This window comes from Neoarius graeffei, chromosome 16, assembly GCF_027579695.1.
Source record: "Neoarius graeffei isolate fNeoGra1 chromosome 16, fNeoGra1.pri, whole genome shotgun sequence".
Classification (NCBI taxonomy): domain Eukaryota; kingdom Metazoa; phylum Chordata; class Actinopteri; order Siluriformes; family Ariidae; genus Neoarius; species Neoarius graeffei.
This window is the reverse complement of record NC_083584.1, coordinates 37,035,683-37,053,238: the sequence shown is the minus strand read 5'-3', so window position 1 is coordinate 37,053,238 and position 17,556 is coordinate 37,035,683. Positions and strand designations below refer to the sequence as shown.

Here is a 17,556-nt window from a genome sequence, read left to right as displayed (position 1 = left end):
ATCTTGTAAAAACCAGGCTGAATGCGTGTTGCCACACACCATAATGAGGCACATTCACATATATTAACTAGTTCTGAAGTTCTCATAGTATTTTGTAGCCAGAGACCACTTTAACTGAAACCCCCCCACACACACACACACAAATTCATTACAGACTTAATTCACAGGCTCACGCTGGCGCTCGTCACACTTGTCATTGACAAACATAATCCATCAGTGACCAAGTGAAAATTACTAGCTGTCGTCATAGTGACGAATGTAGGTGTCATCTTTATCATAATTCATCTTTTCAAGAAATCCCTCTACAAATCTATCCGTTTGCTGAAATCCAACCCCAGTAACAAGACGGCAGGAAGCCAGAGTGTAAACAATGAGCACGTGCTTGTGACCAATAAAAATCGACGGCACATAATGACCAAACGAGCGTCAAGCTTTTGACCAATCGCAGAGCGTCTTAACCGGCCTGGTGTGGTGGTGTAATTACCTCTGTGCAAACTGACAATAGCACAGTCTAATGGCCTCTGCATGCTCTTGCGACAAGGCTTTCGCACATAGCTTTTCGCAGACAGTTGTAATTTATCGTTGAGCGGGGAGTAATAGGCGTGCGCAATATTATTCACCGGCACAACGCAAGGGGGCACGAAGTTGCTAGGAGTAGTTGGTGGGTGTGGTTAGTGGAGTGTTTATCCTCCGGTTACTTATAATGACTAGAACTTTTTTTTTTTATAATGACTAGAACTGGAGTCGTATAGATGTACGTACTTCCTCACTTCCTCAATCAACCGCTCTTCGTGCTGCTCCATCTTCGCTCGTGTTTTTAAAAATGCCGGTCGTGAAAACAAACCAAACCGGGAAAGTAGGGAAGCGGAAGTGCGTGTACAGCGGATGTAGAGTGGACCAATCAGAGCCCTCTTGTCTGCGACGCTGTCTGCGAGGCTTCTGCGGTGGTCACAATTTTTGGGAGGTGCGCGCAGAGCGTCTGCGAAGGTGGGGGGGCTACGCAGACACTGTCTGCGACGCTATCTGCGAGGACTGGGTTGTCAGCATAAATTGGCCTTAAGATGACGAAGTTTTTTGGATGGGCTGCTTCAAGCACTGAAGATGATTTAAGGGCTGAAACGGTCATAGGGAGGCACACTCAGAGCCCCTACTGCCCCCAGGCACATCGGACAGGGTCAGTAATAGAGGGGTCAGTAAAAACCGCCAAGTGAAAGTGATGTCAGCCGACAAGTGACTGAAGGGCAGCGCGGTGGGTTGCGTTCCCGTGGCTAATGCTGTGGTATCCTTGAGCCTCATCACTCAGGCTGTAGCCCCCGGGTATTTTCACCCTCAAAAAAAATCAATAAAAATAAAAAATAAAAAAGTGCCATAGAATACTTGGACTTGGACGCCATCTGGGATTTTGAATCAGAAATCAGAATCAGAAACACTTTTATTGCCAGGTGTGTGGACACGTACGAGGAATTTGACTCCGGTTCACTTAGCTCTCATAGTACAAAAACAGATAAAAAAGCGTATACACAAAAACAAGCAAACAACAACAACAAAAATAGGTGCATAGGTGAATGCTGTAATATAATAATTTGGCTTAGAATTGGTATCTTCGTGGTCCTAAAGGAGAGAGATATAATGGAGGACGCGAGTGTGCGAATGAAACGTGAAAGACCGACTACAGTGACGGAAAGTGAGAAAAGACGTTATGTTGTGAAGGAAAGGAAACGCAGGACCAATCTAATAAATATCGGCGGTCAGCGAGCACCTCGGTGTGATCAGCTGTTCATTTAGCGACAGAATGATGGAACTGTCAGTGTTGCATTACCTGTAGATAGCAGTAATGCAACACTGTGGATGCCAGCTGCCGTAAAACCCATTAAGGAAGGTAAACCTGCGCATGCCACTGAGCTCTATATAAAATCTGGAGAGCTCATAGCATATTCCCGGCTGTAGAGACGAGTGAAGCCATCTAGCCACCATATTACCACTTCCATCGTGTGTATTTGGCTTATGTATTAAACCGTGGTATCCAATCAAATTTGCCCTAAGAAAAGTATCGCCTGACTTTTTTTCCCCCTCTTTCATTACCTCTTCTTATTTTCTCAACTTTACCCACATTCCTTACATATCTTTATAGCACTCCCCTTCACTGTTATTACCTCGCCTGGGACGGAGTCCACCGGGGGCGAGATATCAGCACATCCAAGAAGGACACATCCAGGCCGGACAAACTGATCAGGCGGGCCGGGTCTGTGGTCGTCATGAAGCTGGACTCTCTGGTGACGGTGGCAGAGAAGACGACTATGGACAAAATACTGAACATCATGGACGATGCCAGTCACCCTCTGCACACCGTCATCAGCAACCAGAGGAGCCTGTTCAGTGACAGAATACTCCTTCCCAAGTGCAGGACTAACATACATAAAAACTCCTTTGTCCCTCACGCCATCAGACTGTACAACTCCTCTCTGGGGAGGAGGAACAGGAGGACAGAGGACGGGACGGAGCAGTAGCCTAGCCTAACCCGACAATAAACAATACTGGACAATGTGCAATATAATGTGCAATACCTCCCCTGCTGGACTTTTTTTTCCCTTTCTTCTTTTCCCACATACAAATATAAAAAAAGAACAAGATATGTAAATACTTAATTTAATTTATCTAGAAGTTTTCTCTATTTTCTATTCTCTGTTTATCCTGTAATGATGCTGCTGGAATTTTAATTTCCCTGAGGGAACCCGCCCAAAGGGATCAATAAAGTTCTATCTAATCTAATCTATTGTTTTTGGGTTTTTTTGTTAACGATATTACGGGAAAACGGCTGGACCAATCTTCATGAAACTTTCAGCATAGATGGGCATTGGTCTCAAATAGAACCTCCAACATTTTGACGGTCATCTGGTCAAAGTCAAGGTGACCAAAAAGGTTTAAAAAAAAAAAAAAAAGCTCAGACTGCAGGAGCGCTGCCTCGGAAAGAGTCCTCCCACAAACATGCTGATTGGATCACTACCTGCCTCATTTGCATACACTGCTGTCATTAGATGGTTTCTTGGTTCAGTTCCATAAGCAAAGGAAGGGGGTTTGGCCACGCCCACTTTTAAACCCCACTGATAAAAACTGTTGATTTATTATTATAAATATAAATTATAAATAAAAGGACTAGACTAAAGAAATCGCTTTCAGACATGTTTATGCTCATTACAGAAGGAAAGCGCGTTCCACTGAGCTCTAGCGCCGGGCCATTTCCGGGAAATAAGAGTTTTGGTCATGACGACAGCGTGTGTATGTCAGCCTCGGTTTGGAGGTTTCGGTTTCAAAAACTGTAAGAGGTAAGAGTAGAATAATATAACGTACAGACACTTGGTATATTTTACTTCTGTGATTTTTAAATTGTTCATTTTTGGATTACACTTCATTTTTGTGGCTACCGCCTCATAGAGTAAATATATACGCTATATTTACTGTATGGACATGGGATCAGAAAACAATTTATTTATAAGCAGTAGCCACATGTATCTATAGGGTACCTATTTTTTTTCCACGACATCTTCCTTCATATTCATCATAAGTGCTCCCGGGTGAGGTTTGTTTTGCCTGGCAACACTTGTTCTTTCTCCTAGTGACCAAACTAGAACAATAACATCTTTCTTTTTATTTGCATCCCTCACTGCTATTTCTGCCCAAGGCTATAGTCCTTCTTTCATTTAGGTTACTGAGGCTAATCTACTCAGTTCATTTTTCTTTTTGAATTTGAGCCGTTAAGCTTGAGCTCTCACATTCAATATCAAACATGTCGAGACGCTGGCTTTGGTCTAGTCTGGGACATTTCCACTGAAAATCTGACACAGTTACAGTTTTCATCCCAGATACCAATGTCAGATTTTCAACAAAAACAGACAAGATGATGAGACAGATTTTTTTTTTTTTGCTCTTCCTATAGGGGGTCCACGCAAATGGTGCTGTGCACACGTGTAAAAATGATAACACACTAGCTATCAATACTCACAGGTGAAACGTCCATCCACAACCTTTGACCTGACGATTTGTACAGTTCACTGCTGCACATGCAGGCATTTTTCTTCTAATTTTTCACACCAACTACAGAAATAACTTGTCCAATTTTGTGTAGCTTCCAGTAGTCTATGGCCAAGTTTACATTAGACCGTATCTGTCTCGTTTTCTTCGCGGATGCACTGTCCGTTTACATTAAACCGCCTGGAAATGCCGGGAAACAGGAATCCACCAGCATCCACGTATTCAATCCAGATCGTGTCTGGTCCGGTGCTGTGTAAACATTGAGATACGTGGATACGCTGTGCTGAGCTCTAGCTGGCGTCGTCATTGGACAACGTCACTGTGACATCCACCTTCCTGATTCGCTGGCGTTGGTCATGTGACGCGACTGCTGAAAAACGGCGCGGACTTCTGCCTTGTATCACCTTTCATTAAAAAGTATAAAAGTATGAAAATACTGCAAATACTGATGCAAATACTGCCCATTGTGTAGTTATGATTGTCTTTAGGCTTGCCATCCTTCCACTTGCAAGTGGTAAGTGACGCGCATGCCCAATATGCACCGAGAGCACACACACAGCGGCTCAGTCCCGAATTACTGCTCGTGCGCTTCACTCGCGCGCTCTGTGAGCTGCGCAGGGCCGGAGTGCGCACCCTCCAGAGGGCACTCGCTGTTCAGGGCGGAGTGATTTGGAGCGCAGGATGCCTGCGGAGCCGAGCGTATCCGTGTATTGGCGTTGCTGTGTGCAGGCGAATCGTGTATTGGCGTTGCTGTGTGCAGGCGAATCGTGTATTGGCGTTGCTGTGTGCAGGCGAATCGTGTATTGGCGTTGCTGTGTGCATGTTAATCGTTTTAAAAACGTTAATCTGATGATCCGCTGATACGGTCTAATGTAAACCCCACCTAAATGACAGTTCCGCTCCACGATGGGAGTGGTAAGACGGCGGCCAGCTGGCTTCACTCTGACGAGCCTACGAGCTCTCCAGATTTTAAATAGAGCTCAGTGATGCATGCGCACACGAACTTCCTCTGTCTGCTTGGCTGTGCAAAACGAGTGATTTCATGTACATTATTTGCTCGGGAACCCCCTCAAATTAAATAACTTCCCAGCCACAGAATGGCCTGATATTTTGAGAGATATTACAGAAATAAACATATATTACAATGACCAAATTTCAGAGGGAACCAAATTTCACAGATTTTATGAAATCGAAAGGCCGAATAGCCTTAAACTGATGATAAATTTTACTAGTGATATTTAAGTCAATTGACACGTGCCTCAGTTACTTGAGACTTTATGGGTGTTAATAATGAGACAGAAACTGAAGTGACTTACATACATTTAAAAAGAGCAATGCGAAAAAATCAGTAATGAAGATGTCATAACCTTTGAACGTGTGTGGGTGATAATGTCTTGTAAAGTTAGATATAACCTCACAAACCTATAGATGCCAATCTCCCTTAAAAATACAAGCCCCAGGAAAACCTGGCTGAGCCCCGGTCTGTTCAATAGCTAGAACAGAAACACTCCTGGGCAAACGAACTTACGATTAAAACCGCGGTGTCATTCTGTGCTCAGTTTGTAAATCAACAGGAAATTCTGATTCCCTCACTGTTGGTTGTTCCCAGACTCTTCTTGACTCTGTTCAATAGTAAATTAAGTTTTGTGTTGAAGTAAAGGCTAAAGGGAATCCTAACACCTCTTTTGAATAATTCCATGCTAAAATAACCTTAAAGCTCATAGGCAACGGTTTTAATTTTATGCACATTTGAAACTTTATATGTTAAAAACCCTCTGTAATTTTCTTCTGCTCCCAAGCAGTATTGTTAATAAGTAATAATTAAAATAACTTAGCGCGGATCACGGCGAAATTCTGTTCGGCTATTTTCATGACCACTCGGCGCGTGACGTCACTTAAGACAAACAAACCGCTTGAGTTGAGTCCACTTCCGTTTACTTACATTGCCGTTCGGCTTGAGTGCAGACATGCGTTCAGGAATTTCCAAAGAAAAACCCCATGCCTTATTGTTGTGCAGTGAACTGTAACAACAGGACAAGTTGAGGAAGAAGTTTATACCTTTTTCCAAGAGAGGAGATGAGGTGGAGAGAGTGGGTTGGCTTTTTCCGGAAGAGGAGACGAGGTGGAGCGAGTGGATTGGCTTTTTCCGGAAGAGGAGACGAGGCGGAGAGAGTGGATTGTGCACGTGAAACAAACTCAAGCAGTCAAAGAAGAAACGGAGCAGCAACACTCAAGCAAAAAGGAGAAGATTGGAGGTAAACATTTTTACTTTTGCTTGCAATTGACAAGTCAAGAATCCTGAGGGATCCTGTACAATCATTGTGGAAATGAGACAAAGGGATATTTCCTCGCTCAGAGTAGGCTATAAATAGTATAATGCCGCGGATGGCAGGCTAATGTGGCCTACCGGCGCACTGTCAAGTAATCGTTCCCTATATCCACTAGGGAGGGCGGTTTAATTATTCTTCAAAAGGGCTCTTATTTAGTATTACGACAAAAGTAGGAATTTATCATAACTACCAGGATAAATCGTTTGGGCGCGAGTCTTGTTGAGGTCCGGGGTCACCGCGATCAGAGTCGGCCGAGTCGCTGTCCGATTCCGAGGCCGCACGGTCAAACCAGTGAGCCACATTCGCCGATTGCTTCGCAACAGCCATAGGTTCATACATATATGGTTTCACCTCTCAATATTCAATTTGGAGAGTTCCTGCTTCAAAATCGCTATCGCTTTCAGACATTTTACACAACCTCTCACGACCAAAGTCCGTACACGTGTGCTCGGTTCGCAGGTAAACACAGAGCTGCTCTCAGTCTGTTTGCCTTAAATGACGTCACGATGACGGTCCCCTGGCAGTGAAAGTGCGCATAAGTGAGATGTAAACAAACCTTCAGAAATTGGGCAAAACAGTATATTTTAACCGTTTTATTCAATTTTAGGGTGCAAATTAGACACTAGGAAGATTGAATTCGCTTTTTGGGTCGTTCTTCTAGACAATAAAGTTGATATTCTACATTTCACCTCCGACTGTTGCCTATGACCTTTTAAGTAAGCTCAAACTAAAGAGGTTTATTTTAGCCTGATGGTGCACAGGGTGCCCAAAAACAACTCTCTTATTAGATGCCTATGACCTTTAAGTAAGCTACCCCCCCCCAAAAAAAAAAAAAAATCTGTCCCTCTGATACCCCTTTTCCACCAAAACAGTTCCAGGGCTGGTTCGGGGCCAGTGCTGGTTCACAACTCGCTCAACTTGCGAGCCAGCTGAGAACCAGTTTGCTTTTCCATAGCTCGCGGTGCTAAGAGAAGACACGTCATTACGTCGCTGTATACATCAGTTACGTCGTTGTATACATCATTACGTTGCTGTATACGTCAGTTACGTCGCTACGTTTGCATAAACCTTGGCGCGAATATCGAAGCAAAAACAACACAGAAGAAGCAGCAGCAACAACAATAATAATAATGGATGACTTCGCATTTGTACAGCTGCTGCTTCTCGTCACTTAAAAATGGCGGTCTTTTGCAGTCTTGTTATTGTTGTTGGTCTTAACAACTCTGCTCCCCCGCTGACGTAAGCGGTTCTTTCTTCTGGCCCAGCAGAGAGTTGGTGCTAACCTGGAACCGGTTCTTCTGGCCCCAGAGCCAGTTCTTTGTCAGTAGAAACAGAAAACCCGGTTCCAAACTAAGCACTGGCCCCGAACCAGCCCTGGAACTGATTTGGTGAAAAAGGGGTATGAGTTACATATCGGTCCTGGGCTCGAGATGCTGACCTCTTCTGCTCCTCGGACCTGCCTGATCCATCCTGGTGCCCTGTGTCTGGTTGGAATCTCATCACATCGCTCCTGTGGAGGCCGGCCCCATATGGACAGTTGGGGGTCGCACCTGGAGGACGCTCTGGACTCTTGCAGTGGTGCTTTTGTGGCTGGGGACTGCAGTTGACTTGCTGACTTTAGGACTATGGTTGTCGTGAACGGTTTTGCGCTCGGGTTTCCGTCGGTGGGGGGTTTATAGCATCAACGAAGCTGACTTTATGTTAGGACTGTTAATGTTATAGTCATGTTGTCTGTTGTTGCCCAAATGAGGATGGGTTCCCTTTTGAGTCTGGTTCCTCTCGAGGTTTCTTCCTCATGTCGTCTGAGGGCCTCTGCATGCTCTTGCGACAAGGCTTTCGCAGACAGTTGTAATTTATCGTTGAGCGGGGAGTAATAGGCGTGCGTGATGTTATTCACCGCTACAACGCAAGGGGGCGCGAAGTCGCGAAATCGCTAGGAGTAGTTGGTGGGTGTGGTTAGTGGAGTGTTTATCCTCCGGTTACTTATAATGACTAGAACTGGAGTCGTATAGATGTACCTACTTCCTCGATCAACCGCTCTTCGTGCTGCTCCATCTTCGCTCGTGTTTTTAAAAATGGCGGTCGTGAAAACAAAACAAACCGGGAAAGTAGGGAAGCGGAAGTGCGTGTACAGCGGATGTAGAGTGGACCAATCAGAGCCCTCTTGTCTGCGAGGCTTCTGCGGTGGTCACAATTTTTGGGAGGTGCGCGCAGAGCGTCTGCGAAGGGGGGGCTGCGCAGACACCATCTGCGAGGACAACTGCGTTGTCAGCATAAATTGGCCTTGAGGGAGTTTTTCCTTGCCACCGTCGCCACAGGCTCGCTCATTGGGGATCGATTAGGGATAAAATTAGCTCATGTTTTAAAGTCGTTCAAATTCTGTAAAGCTGCTTTGCGACAATGTTTATTGTTAAAAGGGCTATACAAATAAACTTGACTTGACACAGGACTGACTATGTTTTTCATTTAAATAAACACACACCCATCCTGATGTATGGGTTGGGATCTAGTCATTAGTCCAGTTAGCTGGTTACAAAGCAAACTTTAAAGGAAAAGTGACTGAAATGACTGGAGTTAACCCGCCAACTGGCATTTATTCTCATTTAATAATGTCTTATACAAGTGCTATTCAACAGTTTGGGACTTTAGGGCGAGTTGAGAACAGGAGAAAGAGGGGATTTTTGACTCCTCCATCAGCTGCTTTACTCGAGCTGAACAAAACCAGACAACGGAGCATTTATGTTGTAATTAGAATAGAATATAAAACCAGACTGTAACCTTGTGAAATGCCAGTCGGGGAAACGGACACACGGTTAAAACTTTGCAGACACCGCTCGGTATTCTGAGCAGGCCGCAAACATACTGTCTGTGGTCTTCAGTAACCGCTGAGCACCGCGGCCACACTCACACAGCTAGCCCTCTGCACAAGTTTCTTAAATGTTTGTAAAGTCGTGAAACGCATACTAACCAATAAAGACTACGTTTGGATCTGTCCTTCAGACCAATCAAACCTCGGACTACATTCCACCAATCAAGGTTTCTAAGGGCTCGGATAGTTGAGAAACTAACGCCATTTCGGCTCAACAGGACCCCCTTCACGAACAGTACACCATGGGTAGGAAGAGCCGAAATGGCGGAGCGTGTTTCACAGTTTCGAGTCGCTTCCACTCCTTTCCACTAGCCACCAATAAGCGCCTCAGAGAGCGAGGAGGGAAATGGCGCCTATGTTCATCCTCCAAAACAATCGTTCATTGGCCGAGGACTCCCGCATGACCTTAATCTAAACTCTTCACACGATAACAAGGAAACGCGAGCATGTCGAGACACTTCAACTCTGTACTTACTTTCCGTGACGAATTCGTAGAGTAGTCCTGTTCGGCGTTATTTTTTATATTTAATTCGGTGCGCTTACAGGAGCCAAGATGGCCGCCGCTTTGACAACTGGTTTAGAAACCGGAAGTTGTGTGACGTATAAGTGTGACGTCGAGTACTGCTTTGAAACCTCACACTGAAAGTTTTGGAGACGCTTCAACAGCGTTGCTCACTTTTAATTTGACTGCTCACACTGATGAAACTATTTTACATGAGTGTATTTATCTAAGTACAATAAAACTAGTGACATTACTAAACTGTGTTTCTTTAAAGTTCAAAGTGTTTATTGTAGGGTGACCAGATTTCCCGAGTCTAAAGCCGGGACGCTTTGCGCGTGACCGTGATACTCGTGCACACGCACGCGTTTTGATGTGTCGGCTCAAACCATGGCTCAGACAGGCGCTTTGATCATTTTGTAGAAGCTCACTTTTATCAACATCTCATCTCATCTCATTATCTGTAGCCGCTTTATCCTGTTCTACAGGGTCGCAGGCAAGCTGGAGCCTATCCCAGCTGACTACGGGCGAAAGGCGGGGTACACCCTGGACAAGTCGCCAGGTCATCACAGGGCTGACACATAGACACAGACAACCATTCACACTCACATTCACACCTACGGTCAATTTAGAGTCACCAGTTAACCTAACCTGCATGTCTTTGGACTGTGGGGGAAACCGGAGCACCCGGAGGAAACCCACGCGGACACGGGGAGAACATGCAAACTCCGCACAGAAAGGCCCTCGCGGGGCTCGAACCCAGGACCTTCTTGCTGTGAGGCGACAGCGCTAACCACTACACCACCGTGCCGCCACTTTTATCAACATTTCAGAGAATAATCAAGTATTTTCTTGTTATCTACATGTACTTCTATCACAATTCAGTTAAAGTAAGAAAATCAGACAACAGATGTGATGATGGGGAATAGGCCAACAGCCTAAATTTCAACTGATTTATTTCACCTTTGTGAAAACGCCAAGAAAATGCATTGCTTGCATATTAACATCAACATTTTATGCGATGAACTTTTTTTTTTTTAAACAATAGGCTATGCATTGTAACAGGAATGAGCGCATGAGCCTACACTGCAAAAAGTAACCTCTAACCAAGATTAAATATCTTAAATCAAGACAAAATATGCTTATTTGTCTGCCAAGATAATTCTCCTTTCCAGGCAAGTTTTGTGTAAGAGTATTTCACGTACTTTAAAAGGATAGTTCGGGATTTTTGACATGAATCTGTATGGCATCCCCATCAATAGTGTCGTGCAAACACACTGACTTACCCCTGACAGCATCCTGTGAGTCCAGTTCTTGTCCAGTTTTGGTCCAAACGAAAGTAGTCCGGCAAGTTTGTTGGGGTCATGAAAGTAAAACGTTTTTCGTCTCAAAACAGTATGTGTTCAAAAGAGTGATATATTTGCATCACAAAACCGTTGCCAAATAAAAAGTCAGACCTCGAAATCGCTTGGCACTATTTTCTCTCCCTTCTTATCACTGCGCGCTGCCGCCAGGTGACAGCCACGGCTATTTCATTCATTGTTTACTAGTGATGGGAATTTCGGCTCTTTTGGCTCTTCTTACTATAAGGAGCCGGCTCTTTCGGCTCCCAAACGGCTCCTGAGATTTTATTTTTGATTTAAAGGAGTACGCCACCCCCAGATGAAATTGAGTCAGTCCCTGCAGTCCCTAGAGTTGGATGAGTAAGCCAAAGCGTTTTGTAGCTGACCCAGCCATTGTCCTGATCTATAAATGCCCAGGTTAGCTTAGTTTAGCGTAGTCGCTGTAATCCGGCGTGTCCAGCTAGCATTGTCGTTGCAAAAGTGAATTAAATAACTCAAGATTTTCTCATCTCATCTCATTATCTCTAGCCGCTTTATCCTTCTACAGGGTCGCAGGCAAGCTGGAGCCTATCCCAGCTGACTACGGGCGAAAAGCGGGGTACACCCTGGACAAGTCGCCAGGTCATCACAGGGTCGACACATAGACACAGACAACCATTCACACTCACATTCACACCTACGGTCAATTTAGAGTCACCAGTTAACCTAACCTGCATGTCTTTGGACTGTGGGGGGAAACCGGAGCACCCGGAGGAAACCCACGCGGACACGGGGAGAACATGCAAACTCCACACAGAAAGGCCCTCGCCGGCCACAGGGCTCGAACCCGGACCTTCTTGCTGTGAGGCGACAGCGCTAACCACTACACCACCGTGCCGCCCCGTTCAATTTCATATTCATGAGAAATCCAGTGTAGGAGTTTGTCATGGAGACCACAAACATTGGACTCAAAGATCCAGAATGCACTGCAGAATATGACACAGTTATGTGAAATTAAGGAAAAGAGTCAGCTCATCTAGTTTGCAATCTATGAGATGGCAAGCACGATGGCATTCATGGTGGTATTAACATGATTTTTTTGGTAAACCTTTTGTGCTTGAGTGGAGTGTACAGATGAAGTGAGAGAGCTGGACCAACTAAACGACTACAGGACGATGCACTAGAGGATAATGCACTGCTGCATCATTCACTTGGGGTAAAGATGAAGCATGAACTAAATCACATTGGCACCGTTGTCAGCAGGTAGTCAAATGGAAGAAGGTTACACCAAAAAGTCAACTCAGAATTTCATCACAAATTAAATCTTGGATTCCACTGAAGATCACATGTTAATTCTAAAGATTACTATGCCTGCTGTTCTGGGTAGGTTTTTCCTTTCAGATCATGGCCCATAAACTAGAGCCTGTATACAACAAATTAGAGCAGAGTGTACTTCAGTTAGGACTCATATGATTAGGATATTAAACAAATGGTATAAATGACACTTGCTTCAGGCAGCACGGTGGTGTTGCCTCACAGCAAGAAGGTTCTGGGTTCGAGCCCAGCAGCCAACGGGGCCTTTCTGTGTGGAGTTTGCATGTTCTCCCCGTGTCCACGTGGGTTCCTCCGGGTGCTCCGGTTTCCCCCACAGTCCAAAGACATGCAGGTTAGGCTAATTGGTGGCTCTAAATTGACCGTAGGTGTGAATGTGAGTGTGAATGGTTGTTTGTCTCTTTGTGTCAGCCCTGTGATGACCTGGCAACTTGTCCAGGGTGTACCCCGCCTTTCGCCAGTAGTCAGCTGGGATAGGCTCCAGCTTGCCTGCGACCGTGTACAGGATAAGCAATTACAGATAATGGATGGACACTTGCTTCATAACTAGTTGACCCTGAAATATTTTTCCCTAGTGATATCAGATAGAGGTAAATTACACTTTCGATCATCCCTACAACGGGCCATAATGTTTCGCATTCCCTCATTACACATTCACTGTGAAGAATATAAATAAGTAAGACTTTTTCTTTGTGAATTATAGCCAGTTAGCTATAAAATGGAACTGTTTTAACTGCCTTATAACTTCACCATCCCATTAAATTTTGTGTAGAAAATAGTTTTGAACATATACAGTATATCAGGTAACATTAACTGTTTAAGTTCTCTTGCTAGACATTGGCATGGACACCCTCTCGTTTGTAGCCAAGTTAATTTTCATTCTACTTTTTTATGACTCAGTAGGCTAGGCTAGAATTAGCTAATAAACACCAGAGATTTAGCTTAAAAGAAACCTTAGACATCAGGCTTGTGTCTACTGGCATAGGAAAACTCTAATAATAAGTGGCCTATCATGTTAGGATGCCCAGGATGGTGTGTGCTCTCGCCTGAAGCAGTCAGCATCCAACAGCGTCTGTGTCTTGGTGAGTTTTGCTCTACAACTGTGTTTGAAATACACATGGTTGAGTCTATTTCTCAGTTGCATCTGATTGAAAGTCTGTGATCAATGTGCAATCGGCACAATCATGGAGGTCCTCGACAAAGGAAGGTATGAAAACAAGCAGTGCACAATAAGTGCACTCCTTCATGACGTACTTTCAATCCATACAAGTTTTCATAGCATAATTTCACTACGATTTTCTGCTGCCAAGTTATCGTCTAGCATGAGCTGTAGAAGTAAAAGCATCCTTCTGCATTTCTCATAAAGGAGAATTGTGTGGAAGAATCAAGCTCACTACCTCCAGCAGGTATACAAAACAAGTGAAAAATGGTCAGTGTGGAATGTTTCTTCCATACTGCAACATGGGTGGAAGCCCAAGCCAAATTTCCTACAATACAGGACAATAAAGTGAATCTTGGAACATTAGTTTTGGCCGAGTACCACCCAAACTGATAATCAAATCATCAGTTTTTCTTTGGCTTATCAGACACAAGGTATGCCACCATTCTTGCTGGAGCAGTTGGGGGTTAGGTGCCTTGCTCAAAGGCACTTCAGCCAGTTCTGCTGGTTCAGGGAATCAAACCAGCAACCTTTTGGTCCCAAAACTGCCTTTCTAATTATTTGGCCATGGCTTCCCTAAAACTTTAACCAATATTTTCATGTAGTTATACAAGCCATTATACAAGTCTGTGAGAGCGATAAGAATATTCTTTTAACCAACAGTATCAGCATAAAGTTAAAAGAAAGAACCACTGAACACCACTTCTTGGCTAATCAACTACATTTGAAGTTTGAGAGAACTGTGTAAATTTCATTTTTAGCCAAACTATTTCTATAAAGTTAGCTAGCTAACCAATAAATCCTGTTTTCTTGGACAAGTCCCTGGTTGCCTGTGCTAGACTGTGGACATTTCAACAAGACATTTCAGCCCAAAATATAAATACAATAACATAGAAACAGATGCAGAATTCCTTTAATAACTACAGTGGTGCATGAAAGTTTGTGAACCCTTTAGAATTTTCTATATTTCTGCATAAATATGACCTAAAACAACATCAGATTTTCACACAAGTCCTAAAAGTAGATAAAGAGAACCCAGTTAAACAGATGAGACAAAAATATTATATTTGGTTATTCTGAGGACCTCAGATAAAGCATTGTTGATGCTCATCAGGCTGGAAAAGGTTACAAAACCATCTCTAAAGAGTTTGGACTCCACCAATCCAGTCAGACAGACTGCGTACAAATGGAGGAAATTCAAGACCATTGTTACCCTCTCCAGGAGTGGTCGACCAACAAAGATCACTCCAAGAGCAAGGCGTGTAATAGTTGGCGAGGTCACAAAGTCCCCAGGGTAACTTCTAAGCAACTGAAGGCCTCTCTCACATTGGCTAATGTTAATGTTCATGAGTCCACCATCAGGAGAACACTGAACAACAATGGTGTAAATGGCAGGGTTGCAAGGAGAAAGCCACTGCTCTCCAAAAAGAACATTGCTGCTCGTCTGCAGTTTGCTAAAGCTCACGTGGACAAGCCAGAAGGCTTTTGGAAAAATGTTTTGTGGATGGATGAGACCAAAATAGAACTTTTTGGTTTTAATGAGAAGCGTTATGTTTGGAGAAAGGAAACCACTGCATTCCAGCACAAGAACCTTATCCCATCTGTGAAACATGGTGGTGGTAATATCATGGTTTGGGCCTGTTTTGCTGCATCTGGGCTAGGACGGCTTGCCATCGTTGATGGAACAATGAATTCTGAATTATGCCAGCAAATTCTAAAGGAAAATGTCAGGACATCTGTCCATGAACTGAATCTCAAGAGAAGGTGGGTCATGCAGCAAGACAACGACCCGAAGCACACAAGTCGTTCTACCAGAGAATGGTTAAAGAAGAATAAAGTTAATGTTTTGGAATGGCCAAGTCAAAGTCCTGACCTTAATCCAATCGAAATGTTGTGGAAGGACCTGAAGCGAGCAGTTCATGTGAGGAAACCGACCAATATCCCAGAGTTGAAGCTGTTCTGTACGGAGGAATGGGCTAAAATTCCTCCAAGCCGGTGTGCAGGACTGATCAACAGTTACCGGAAACGTTTAGTTGCAGTTATTGCTGCACAAGGGGGTCACACCAGATACTGAAAGCAAAGCTTCACATACTTTTGCCACTCACAGATATGTAATATTGGATCATTTTCCTCAATAAATAAATGACCAAGTATAATATTTTTGTCTCATCTGTTTAACTGGGTTCGCTTTACCTACTTTTAGGACTTGTGTGAAAATCTGCTGATGTTTTAGGTCATATTTATGCAGAAATATAGAAAATTCTAAAGGGTTCACAAACTTTCAAGCACCACTGTAAATGAAAAAAATATTTGAAAATCTCTGTTCATTACACCCTGTTGAGTAAAGATAAGAAGAAATAGCTGGCTCTATTTGGGCAGAGGTGGTGCAGTGTTTAGCAGTGGTTCGAGCTTCCTGGCCGACTAGGGCCTTCTTGTGCCTGTGTGGGGTTCCTGCAGGGGCTCTGGTTTCCTCTCACAGTTCAAAAACATGCAGATTAGGTCAAATGAATACTCTAAATTGCTCACAGGTGTGAATGTGGTCGGTTGTCTCTGCGATAGCTTGGGGACCTGCCCAGGATGTACCCTGCTTCTCACCCAAAGTCAGCTGGGATTGGCTCCAGCTTTCTCGGAGAGCCTGACAGATAAGCATTATAGATAATGGATGGGTGTTCTCGCAGACAACCTAGTTAGGCATTCCTTTTTATAGAAATACGTGTAGCAGCTCTTCTTTTGTTTCTGTTTGCTTCTGGAGCAGGTTACTTGGAACAAATCAAACTTCTCAGAGAACAAAAATCTTCAAAGAAAAAAAAAACCTTTGCTAATCCCATATTGAGAGTTACAAATTACAGTTGGTTCATTAGAATTTGTCAGAAAACTCTTACTCTGACCGTCTTATTTATTCCCACATCCCCGACACTAAATGGAATGTACCATTACAATATCAGATAGGGGCATATTTTATCCAAGCAAAACCACTGATGCAGGGGGTAAATCTTAACTGCAACAGCAATATAAGTATGTATTAGGGCCAAACAATGTTTAACAGATTACTAAATTAAAAGAAAAACAAACCTATACTGAACACCATCAGTCTCTTAAAATGGCTCCTACAGTACAGCAAGTCAGTAACCCATCTGACTCAACCCATAGTTCAAGGTATGCTTATTTCTCAAAGGGATTTTTACAGCAAGGAGAAATTTCCTTCAGCAAAATCCATTAGTGAAACTGAGAAAATTAAAAACATTGACTAAAATTAGTCTAAAATTGACTTTAACTGACTAAATCTTGACTAAAACGAAATCAACAAAAAATTGTGTGACTAAAACCGATTAAAATTTTCAGCAAATGACAAACTAAATTGAAAATTCTTGCTAAAATTAACATGGAAGAAATCCGCTTTCCCCATATATTGGAGCCTAAAATACATGATGTTTGAAAAAATTTGATATAATTTCACAATCTAATAACTTTGCCAATTCTCGTTCAATTGACCTCAAATTTTAACAGCATGTGTAGAAACAGGTCAAAACTTTGTTTTTATCTTTTTAGGTAAAGAAATGCCATTCACTGGAAAAGGCGTTTTGTGTGTTGAGTACGCTCGAACAAGATTGCAGCATGCGTTTATGACAGGGTTTCCCCAGGTTTGACCACCATAAATTTAAGACTTTAAGACCTTTTTAAGACGACTTAAATGAGAATTAAGACCTACATCGCACCCATTATGCGGTCGTAGAACACCAGATCAAATTCCCAATAATGACAAATGTTTTATAATAAAAGTATTTTTACTTGAAAGTTATATACTTAAGTCATTATGTGCATTGCTTGTCGAATCTTCACATTCAAGACAAAAAACAACTCTAAACCTGGAAGAAAGGAGCACGACGTAGGGTCCACCTCATGGCCTTAAAGGTACGCAAAAATGCACTAGGCATACCAACACATTAATGCCAAAGGTGTGCACTCACCAATCAAAAAGCCAAACTGAGGGCCTCACTCGAGGCCTAAAGAACTGT

At 43.4% G+C, this 17,556-nt stretch overlaps 1 protein-coding gene across 3 annotated transcripts in view; it reads right to left on the bottom strand.

Annotated features, from left to right (window-relative positions):
• The window catches only part of nfyc (nuclear transcription factor Y, gamma), a 57,754-nt gene extending 47,946 nt beyond the window's left edge, over window positions 1–9,808 (bottom strand). For all 3 annotated transcript variants that reach the window (XM_060942861.1, XM_060942867.1, XM_060942866.1), the window contains exon 1: window positions 9,704–9,808. The gene's annotated coding sequence lies outside the window, so the exon portion shown is untranslated. The remainder of the gene's footprint in view (window positions 1–9,703) is intronic.
• Window positions 9,809–17,556: the final 7,748 nt, after the last annotated feature.